The sequence below is a fragment of the Theropithecus gelada genome, chromosome 16 (assembly GCF_003255815.1).
Source record: "Theropithecus gelada isolate Dixy chromosome 16, Tgel_1.0, whole genome shotgun sequence".
Classification (NCBI taxonomy): domain Eukaryota; kingdom Metazoa; phylum Chordata; class Mammalia; order Primates; family Cercopithecidae; genus Theropithecus; species Theropithecus gelada.
The window spans coordinates 41,549,704-41,559,935 of NC_037684.1; the positions used below are offsets into that span (position 1 = coordinate 41,549,704).

Consider the following 10,232-nt stretch of genomic DNA (forward strand, 5'->3'; position numbering starts at 1 on the left):
AAAAAAAAAAAAAAAAAAAAAAAAAAAAAAAATGAAATATACAGTAAATTACGGTTAGCTATAATTACTCTACTGTGCTTCGTAACACTTGGTCTGAGCGTATTTTTGTACCCATTCGCTGACAGTGTTTTTAAAACTCTCAAAAGCACCTCTTCATTTGTGATAACGATAGCTGCTGAGAACCGAAAGAACCATGTCGCAATCTACTGTCCAACGATCACCCTTTATTCCACCAAAACTAATCTCACGCGACCCAGATGGGACTCGAACCCACAATCCCCAGCTCCGGAGGCTGATGCCTTATCCATTAGGCCACTGGGTCACCACAGGATCCGGCTTCTCACACCCTCTCCTTACGTGATGCCATCATCACGCTCCTGCCCCCGCGCATCGCGGTCTCGCGCCCAGCGGCAAGTGATTTGGCAGCCGCCCCCAGCTGCGGCGGCGCGCGCCTGCGCTTTTCTGCGTCGCTGTCCCTGCCGGCAGCCTGGACCTCCCGCGCGCCTGCGCCGTGGGCCCGGAGCGGCCGCGAGGGCTCCGGGGCGCCTGCGCCTGACCCTCCGATCCCTGCTGCCGGGTAACTGCATGGCATCCGCGCTGCCGGGTTTGGGTGCTCGCTTTCCTGTTGGGTTCTTCGAGAGTTCTCAACTCTGGTTGTCCATTGGGCTCACCTGGCGAACTTTAAACAAGGTTCCAGTGCCTACCCCATCCCATTCTAGTTCAGTTGACTTGGGCGGACCTGGGCGCCTTCAGTTTACAAAGTTCCCCGGGACCCTCTGCAGGGCAGGCGGCATTGGGAGCCCTGCAGATCGCGAAATCCTCCCGCAGCTTCCTTGTCCCGCCAACCTTCTTGTCCCTTTCTTCTCTTTCTTTCCCGCGTTTATTCAGCAGAGATTAATGTGATAACCTGTTATGTGCTGGGAACTGCTGGACTCCTGGGTGAACAGGCTTTTCCATCCCAGAGAACTTCAAATCTGACCTCTGTCCCTTCGGCCGTTTTCCTCCCCCTGACTCTTCTTTCCCTCTGGAGTAAAGGGAAAATTAACACAACAAGGTCCCTAAGTGCCAAATGGTACGGGTTTGTCTCCCCCTCGCCCTCAACCAACATCCTGAAGTTAACTTTTGAGTAAAGATTTAGAGACTTTCTGGTGCCATGCACAGTATCTGTATGCTTGTTTCATGTAAATATGCTGCATTTGTGATTTTTACAAATACATAATTTTGTTTTATTCTTAGACAAGTAACACTTGTTCTTCACAAGTTTGTATAAAATATGGCTAAACCGGCCGGGCGTGGTGGCTCATGCCTATAATCCCAGCACTTTGGGAGGCTGAGGCGGGCGGATCACCTGAGGTCAGGAGTTGGAGACCAGCCTGGCCAACACCTGATGAAACCCAGTCTCTATTAAAAATGCAAAAAAATTAGCCGGGCCTGGTGGCGTGCGCCTGTAATCCTAGCTACTAGGGAAGCTGAGGCAGGAGAATCGCTTGAACCCGGGAGGCAGAGGTTGCTGTAAACCGAGATTGCGCCACTGCACTCCAGCCTGGGCGACAGAGCACGACTGTCTCGGAAAAAAAAAAAAAAAAAAGGGGTAAGCCAAGTAAAGAAAATCGAAATTGGGCCAGACTCGGTGGCTCACGCCTGTAATCCCAGCATTTTGGGATGCCGAGGCGGACGGATCACTTGAGGTTAAGGAGTTCGAGACCAGCCTGGCCAACAAGGTGAAACTTAATCTCTACTAAAAACGCAAAAATTAGCGGGGCGTGGTGACGAGCGCCTGTAGTCCCAGCTGCTCCGGAGGGTGAGACAGGACAATCCTTGAACCGGGGAGGCGGAAGCTGCAGTGCGCAGAGATCCCGCCACTGCACTTCAGCCTGGGTAATAGAGCAAGACAACCTTTACAAAAAAAAAAAAAATGGCGTGCGTGGCTACTCACGCCTGTAATCCCAGCACTTTGGAAAGTCAAAGCGGGCGGATTACGAGGTCAAGAGTTCAAGACCAGCCCGGTCAACACGGTGAAACCCCGTCTCTACCAAAAATACAAAAATTAGCCGGCCGTGGTGGCGCGTGCCTTTAATCCCAGCTACTGGGGAGGCTGAGGCAGGAGAATCGCTTGAACCCAGGAGGCGGAGGTTGCAGTGAGCCGAGACTGCACCACTGCACTCCAGCCTGGAAGGTAGAGCAAAACTCCGTCTAGGGGAAAGAAAAAAAAAGAAAATCGAAATTGGCCCTAATTTTTATCAGTCCAAGTTAACCACTACTACAAAATGTATTAACATTTTGGTGCATATCTTTCTAATCTAGTCTGTGTGTGATATGTCACTTAACTCACCTTGGTCTGTGAACTCTGAGGCATTCAGGAAATGCTTTTCATGAAAACAAGTTATTTATTGCGTTGACATTTGCACCGATGGTGAAATAGCAAATTTAAGGCAGTTGAACTAAACTACTAATAGTCATAATCTTTACCTTCGTGCACTGGTGGGGGGAAAAAGCCAGGTTTACTGAAGCATATCCTTGGTGATGCTCTAAGAATAATTAAGTGTATTAAGTTTCAACGCTTGAGTGCGCGGCTTTTTAATATTTTCTTTGACAATAGGAAGTATGAATAAATCACCTCTATGCGTACGAAAATACAATAGTTTTTGCTTGAGTAAAACACTTGTGGGATGTTCCAGTTGCACTCCGAACTAGCTGCTTTTCAATGGAACCGAATTTTCATTGAAACGACAACTGACAGACAAACTAGATTATTCAGAGTCGGGCAGTTTGCAGATGTTTTTTAGAAAATATCTGAGCATGTCGCTTCAAGGAAAGTGAGCATGTCGCTTCAAGGAAGATAATTTAACTGTTTGTGGCTAATGAAACAATTTACACTTTCAAGGGAAGGCCGGGCGTGGTGGCTCACGCCTGTAATCCCAGCACTCTGGGAGGCCGAGGAGGGCGGATCACGAGGTCAAGAGAAGATCGAGACCAGCCTGGCCAACATGGTGAAACCCCCATCTCTACTAAAAATACAAAAATTAGCTAGGCGTGGTGGCACGCTCCTGTAGTCTCAGCTTCTTGGGAGGCTGAGGCAGGTGAACTGCTTGAACCTGGGAGGCGGGGCTTGCAGTGAGCCTAGATGGCGCCAGTGCACTCCAACCTGGCCACAGAGCGACAGAGCGAGACTGCGTCTCAAAATAAACAACAACAACAAAAAACTTTCAAGGAAAAAATTAAAAGCCTGAAGCCTTTAATCCACCACTGTAAGCTTGATAGCTTTCAAATACCTAAAGACATTTCTGTTTAATGAGTGCGATGTTTTGATGTTGTACAATTCAATGTGTTAACACTTGGAAGATCTGCATACCTTAAAGTCCAATATGTTCCAAATGACCAATACATAATGTTCAATATTCGTGCATGGGTAAAAGTAAAATATGCATCCAAGTGGAGTCCAGACTAATGAGCCACTGTGCGTGGCCAGACTAATGGATTTCAATGTAACAGAATACGGAAAGTTTGGTGATATGCTCTAGTTTTCACATTGCAGCATATTTTCTTAATTAATTGACTATTATTTTTTTTTTTTTTTTGAGACGGAGTCTCGCTGTGTCTCCCAGGCTGGAGTGCAGTGGCGTGATCTCGGCTCACTGCAAGCTCCGCCTCCCGGGTTCACGCCATTCTCCCGCCTCAGCCTCCCAAGTAGCTGAGACTACAGGCGCCCGCCACCACGCCCGGCTAGTTTTTTGTATTTTTAGTAGAGACGGGGTTTCACCATGTTAGCCAGGATAGTCTCGATCTCCTGACCTCGTGATCCACCCGCCTCGGCCTCCCAAAGTGCTGGGATTACAGGCTTGAGCCACCGCGCCCGGCCATAATTGACTATTATTTTTTAGCAGTTTTAGGTTTGCAGAAATATTGAGTGGAAAGTACAGAGGGTTCCTGTATATTCCTTCACTTTCCCTCACCAATTTTCCCTGTTATTAACAGCTTGCCTTAGTATAGTATGTTTGTTACAATTGATAAACTAATACTGATACATTATAATTAACTTTATTAACAATAATATAATAATAATAACATAATAATTAATATTTAATAGTATACATTAGTATTAAAGTCCATAGTTGACACTATAGGGTTCACTCTTTGTATTGTGCATTCTATGGTTTTTGACAAAAGTATAATATCATATATCCACTGTTACAGTATCACACAGAATAGTTTCACTGCCTTTAAAATGCTGTAGTCCACCTATTCATTGTCCCCTTCCTCCCCTAAAACCCTTTCCAACCACTACTTCTTTTTTTTTTTTTCTTTTTTTGAAATGGGGTCTTGCTCTGTCGCCCTGGCTGGAGTGCAGTGGTCTGATCTCGGCTCACTGCAACTTCCGCCTCCCGGGTTCAAGCAATTCTCCTGCCTCAGCCTCCCGAGTAGCTGGGACTACAGGTACAAGCCACCATGGCCAGCTAATTTTTGTATTTTTTAGTAGAGACGGGGTTTTACCATATTGGCCAGCTGGTCTCGAACTACTGACCTCGTGATCCGCCCGCCTCGGCCTCCCAAAGTGCTAGTATTACAGGTGTGAGCCACCGCACCTGGCCCCAACTACTAATCTTTTTAGTCTCCATAGTTTTATCTTTTCTAGAATGTCATTTACTGTAGTTGGAATCATACAGTGTGTAACCTTTTCAGATTGGCTTCCTTCATTTCACAATATGCATTTAAGGTTTCTGTGTGTTTTTCTCATGGATTGATAGCTCATTTCTTTTTTGCTTGCTTGTTTGTTTATTTGTTTGTTTTTGAGATGGAGTCTTGCTGTGTCGTCCAGGCTGGAGTGCAGTGGCAAGATCTCGGCTCAGTGCAACCTCCACCTTCTGGGTTCAAGCAATTCTCTCTCCTGCCTCAGACTCCTGAGTAGCAGGGACTACAGGTGTGTGCCACCATGCCTGGCTAAATTTTTTTTTTTTTTTTGAGATGGAGTCTCATTCTGTTACCCAGGCTGGAGTGCAGTGGCTATGATCTTGGCTCACTGCAACCTCTACTCCTGGGTTCAAGCGATTCGCCTGCCTCGGCCTCTGGAGTAGCTGGGATTACAGGCATATGCCACTATGCCCAGCTAAGTTTTGTATTTTTAGTAGAGATGGGGTTTCTCCATGTTGGCCAGGCTGGTCTCAAACTCCTGACTTCGGGTGATCTGCCCACCTCGGCCTCCCAAAGTGCTGGGATTATAGGCATGAGCCACTGTACCCGGCCTATATTTTGTATTTTCAGTAGAGACGGAGTTTCACTGTTTTGGCCAAGCTGGTCTCAAACTCGAACTCCTGACCTCAAGTGATCTATCTGCCTCGGCCTCCCAAAGTGCTGGGATTACAGGTGTGAGCCACTGCGCCCAGTCTGTTTTTTTTGAGACTGGTTCTCACTCTGTTGCCCAGGCTGGAGTGCAGTGATGTAACACGTCTTACTGCAGCCTCCAACTCCCAGGCTCAAGTGATCCTTCCACTTCAGCCTCCCAAGTAGCTGGGATGACAGGTGTGCACCACCATGCCTGGCTAATTGTTGTATTTTTTGTAGAGACCAGGTTTCACCATGTTGCCCAGGCTGGTCTCAAACTCCTGGATTCAAACAATCCGCCCACCTTGGCCTCCCAGAGTGCTGAGATTCTAGGCATGAGCCACCATGCCCAGCCTTCTTTTCTTTTTCTTTTTCTTTCTTTCTTTTTTTTTTTTTTTTTGAGACAGTCTTGCTCTGTTGCCCAGGCTGGAGTGCAGTGGCTCAATCTCAGCTCACTGCAACTTCTGCTTCGCAAGTTCAAATGATTCTCCTGCCTCAGCCTCCCTAGTAGCTGGGATTACAGGTGCATGCCACCACGTCTGGCTAATTTTTGTATTTTTTTTGTAGAGACGGGGTTTCTCTGGGCTGGTCCTAAACTCCTGACCTCAGGTGATCCGCCCGCCTTGGCCTCCCAAAGTGCTGGTATTACAGGTATGAGCCACTGTGCCTGGTCCAGCCTTCTTTTTTATCATTGAATAATATTCCATTGTATGTTCATATACCAAGGCCGGAGGATCGCTTGAGCCCAGGAGTTCAAGACCAGCCTGGGCAATATCACAAGACTCCATCTCTACAAAAAATAAAAATTTATATTACCTGGGCATGATGCTGCATTCCTGTACACAGCTACTTGGGAGACTGAGGCAGAGGAGCCCAGGAGTTTGAGGTTGCAATTAGCAGTGATCATGCCACTGCACTCCAGCCTGGGCAACAAAGCAAGATCCTGTCATTATATGGATGTACCACAGTTTGTTTATCCATTTCGCTATGGAAGCACATCTTGGTTGGTTCAAATTTTGGCAGTTACGAATGAAGCTGCTATAAACATTTGTATGCAGGTGCAGGTTTTTGTGTAGACACGTTTTCAACTCACTTGGATAAATACCACGGATTGCGATTGCTGGATGGTATGGTAAGACTATGTTTACCTTTGTAAGAAACTGCCAAACTGTCTTTTGAAGTGGCTGTACCATTTTGCATTCCCACTAGCAATGAATGAGAGTTCTTCTTGTTCCATGTCCTCACCAGAATTTGGTGTTGTCAGTGTTTTGCATTTTAGCCATTCTAATAGGCGTGTGGTGGTGTCTCATTATTTTGATTTGCCATTCCATAATTTTGCCGTGAGGTGAGTTTCTTGGTTGGAGCAGTGTTGTCTGTCTGGGAATCCATGACAGCATAAAAGACTTGCAGAAAGTGAATGGAAGGGCCAGCGCGGTGGCTCATGTCTGTAATCCCAGCACTTTGGGAGACTGAGGCGGGTGGATCATGAGGTCAGGAGTTCAAGACCAGCCTGGCCAACATGGTGGAACCCTGTTTCTACTAAAGATACAAAAATTTAGCTGGGCGTAGTGGTGCATGCCTGTAATCTCAGCTACTCAGGAGGCTGGGGCAGAAGAATTGCTTGAACCCGGGAGGCGGAGGTTGCAGTGAGCCGGGATCGTGCCACTGCACCCCAGCCTGGGTGACAGGGCAAGACTCTGTCTCAAAAAAAAAAAGAAAGTGAATGGATGCTGGTGCTGGCAGCAGACTGACATATTGGAAAGTAAATATGGCCCAATCCAGATAAAATGTCTCTTCCTCCTGATCTATTATGGAAAGCGTCCAATGTTATTGTCGTGATCACCAGGTAATTGAATGGTGCCTTCAGGGTGTGAAGTCAACATCAGGGCTGGTTGGGCCCCAGCAGCAATAGTAGCCAGACCACACTCAGTAGTAGGAAGTGAATGATACTGAGCCTATGCATAGCCTCTGTCTCTGCTGCCTTGGCCACGTGGTTCATGATCCCATTAAGCAAGCACTGGCCTGGCAGGGGAAGGAGGATGATGGACATCTACAGAGCAGGCCATCATGGCCACCTGAATATTAATAGCCACGGTGGAGGCCTTTGGGTGAACATCCGTATAATTCAAATATCCACACCCTCTAAGTTCATTCCAAGAGATCCATACATCTACCCCTTCTCCAAACCACCTTTGTTGTCAATCCTGTCTTCCTCTCACAACTTCCTGACTGGATTGTTTATGACTCTTTTGGTTGCAAGAGGCAGAAGACCCAATTCGAAGTTGGCTTATGAATAAAGGAATTAACCACCTCAAATAAGAAGGCTGGGCGCAGTGGTTCATGCATGTAATCCCAGCACTTTGGTAGGTTGAGGTAGGAGGATCAATTGAAGCCAGGGATTTGTGTGACCAGCTTGGGCAACAGAGGGAGACCCTGTTTCTCTACCAAAAAAAAAAAAAAAAAAAAAAAAAAAATTAATTATCCAGGTGTGGTGGTGTGCACCTGTAGTATCAGGTACTTGGGATGCTGTGGTAGGACAGTTGCTTGAACCCAGGAGTTTGGGGCTGCAGTGAGCTATGATTGAGGCGCTGCACTCCAGCCTGGGTGACTGAGCAAGACCCTGTCTCTAAAAAAAATGATAATAATGACAAAAGTCCAGTTCGGGTGCGGTGGGTCGTGCCTGTAATCCGAGCGCTTTGGGAGGCCAAGGCCGGTGGATCACCTGAGGTCAGGAGTTCAAGACCAGCCTGGCCAACTCCAGTAGCAATGGCAAAACTCTGTCTCTACTAAAAATATAAAAATTAGCTAGGCGTGATTGCAAGTGCCTGTAATCCCAGCTACTTGGGAGGCTGAGGCAGGAAAATCGCTTGAACCCAGGAGGTGGAGGTTGCAATGAGTCAAGATCATGCCACGCACTCCAGCCTGGGGCAACGGAGTAAAACTCTGTCTTAAAAAAAAAAAAAAAAAAAAAAAAGTCCAGAGATAAGTCCGCTTTCAGATGTGTCTTGATTAGGGGTTTAAAAGAAATCAGCTGGGCGTGGTGGCTCACGCCTGTAATCCCAGCACTTTGGGAGGCTGAGGCAGGCGGATCACGAGTTCAGGAGATTGAGACCATCCTGGTTAAGACAGTGAAACCCATCTCTACTAAAAATACAAAAAAAAAAAAAAAAGAAAATTAGCCGGGCGTGGTGGTGGTCGCCTGTAGTCCCAGCTACTTGGGAGGCTGAGGCAGGAGAATGGTGTGAACCCAGGAGGTGGAGCTTGCAGTAAGCCAAGATCGCGCCACTGCACTCCAGCCTGGGTGACAGAGCGAGACTCCATCTCAAAATAATAATAATAATAATAAATAAATAAAATAAAAATAAAAGAAATCAGAATCTGGTGTCTCTCTTGAACCTGTTCTGCTTTGTTCTATTGTTGCTCCATTTTCAGACAGGCTCCAGGCTCTTTCCTTACAGTGGTAAAATATTTACAACAGCTCCAGACTTTACATCCATTATCATAATTCCAAGTATAGAGGAAGTACATCTCTCCCCTATTGGTCCAAGTCCCAGGCCTGATTCTTCCCGGTCCCTACTGAGTTACATGCTCTCCATGAAGCCATCCCTGTGACCTAGGGGAAGGGTTATCCTCCTTGGCTTATGCCAGTTAGAGTCCACCCAGGGTATGGAGTCAACCTCATCCAAGCACATGGACTGGGTGCGGGTGAGCGCTGGTTCCTACAGGAAAGTTAGGAATTACTCTTTTAACAGAAGTGTGCATATCTGCTGGGCAACATAAAAGAATTAATGACCCTTATACCAACCAGCCAGCCAAACTGGTTTTCACTGTTTGGGAATCAGTGTAGATCTCACCTTGGGATATGTGCCCTTTGAGAAAAATGTGTACCAGCTGCATGCTTCAAGGTTCCCTACCCACTAGGGAGTTTGACTACTTACTTTCCTTCAGAGCTGTGTATTAGTCCATTTTGTATTGTTATAAAGGAATATCTGAGGCTAGGTAATTTATATTTTTTTAAAAAGCGGGGTTGAGGGGGTTGGTCACTCATGGTTCTGCAGGCTGTACAAGAAGTATGGTGCCAGTATCTGTTTCTGGTGAGGGCTTCAAGAAGCTTCGAGATGGAGTCTCACCCTGTCACCCAGGCTAGAGGGCAGTGGCACAATCTCAGCTCACTGCAACCTCTGCCTCCCAGGTTCAAGCAATTTTCCTGCCTCAGCCTCCTGAGTCGCTGGGATTATAATCACACGTCACCATTCCTGGCTAATTTTTGTATTTTTAGTAGAGGCGGGGTTTCACTGTGTTGCCCAGGCTGGTCTCAAACTCCTGACATCAAGTGACCCACCCACCTTGGCCTCCCAAAGTGCTGGGATTGCAGGCATGAGTCACCCCGCCTGGCAGGTTACATTTTTTTTTTTTTTTTTTTTTTTTGAGATTGAGTCTGGCTCTGTCACCCAGGCTGGAGTGCAGTGGCCGGATCTCAGCTCACTGCAAGCTCCGCCTCCCGGGTTTACGCCATTCTCCTGCCTCAGCCTCCCGGGTAGCTGGGACTACAGGCGCCCGCCACTTCGCCCGGCTAGTTTTTTGTATTTTTTAGTAGAGACGGGGTTTCACCGTGTTAGCCAGGATGGTCTCGATCTGCTGACGTCGTGATCCACCCGTCTCGGCCTCCCAAAGTGCTGGGATTACAGGCTTGAGCCACCGCGCCCGGCCGGCAGGTTACATTTTTATTTGGTGATCAGTAAGGTGGTCAAGAGCTCTTTCTCAAAACGAGGACAGTTCCTTACTGAAGGGTCTCCATATGTGGCACTGATCTCTGCAGTTTCCCCGAGGATGCAGTTTTGCTTCTGAGTTACTCTTTTTGTGGGGAAGGGAGCACCAGTGACTTTCATTTAGCCAAGCCTGCCACCGTAGCC

General features: G+C 47.3%; 1 non-coding gene across 1 annotated transcript; it reads right to left on the reverse strand.

Moving 5' to 3' along the window:
• Window positions 1–249: 249 nt before the first annotated feature.
• On the reverse strand, window positions 250–322 carry TRNAR-CCG. The gene has a single exon. It is a non-coding gene; the product is annotated as a tRNA-Arg (tRNA).
• Between the last annotated feature and the right edge of the window lie 9,910 nt (window positions 323–10,232).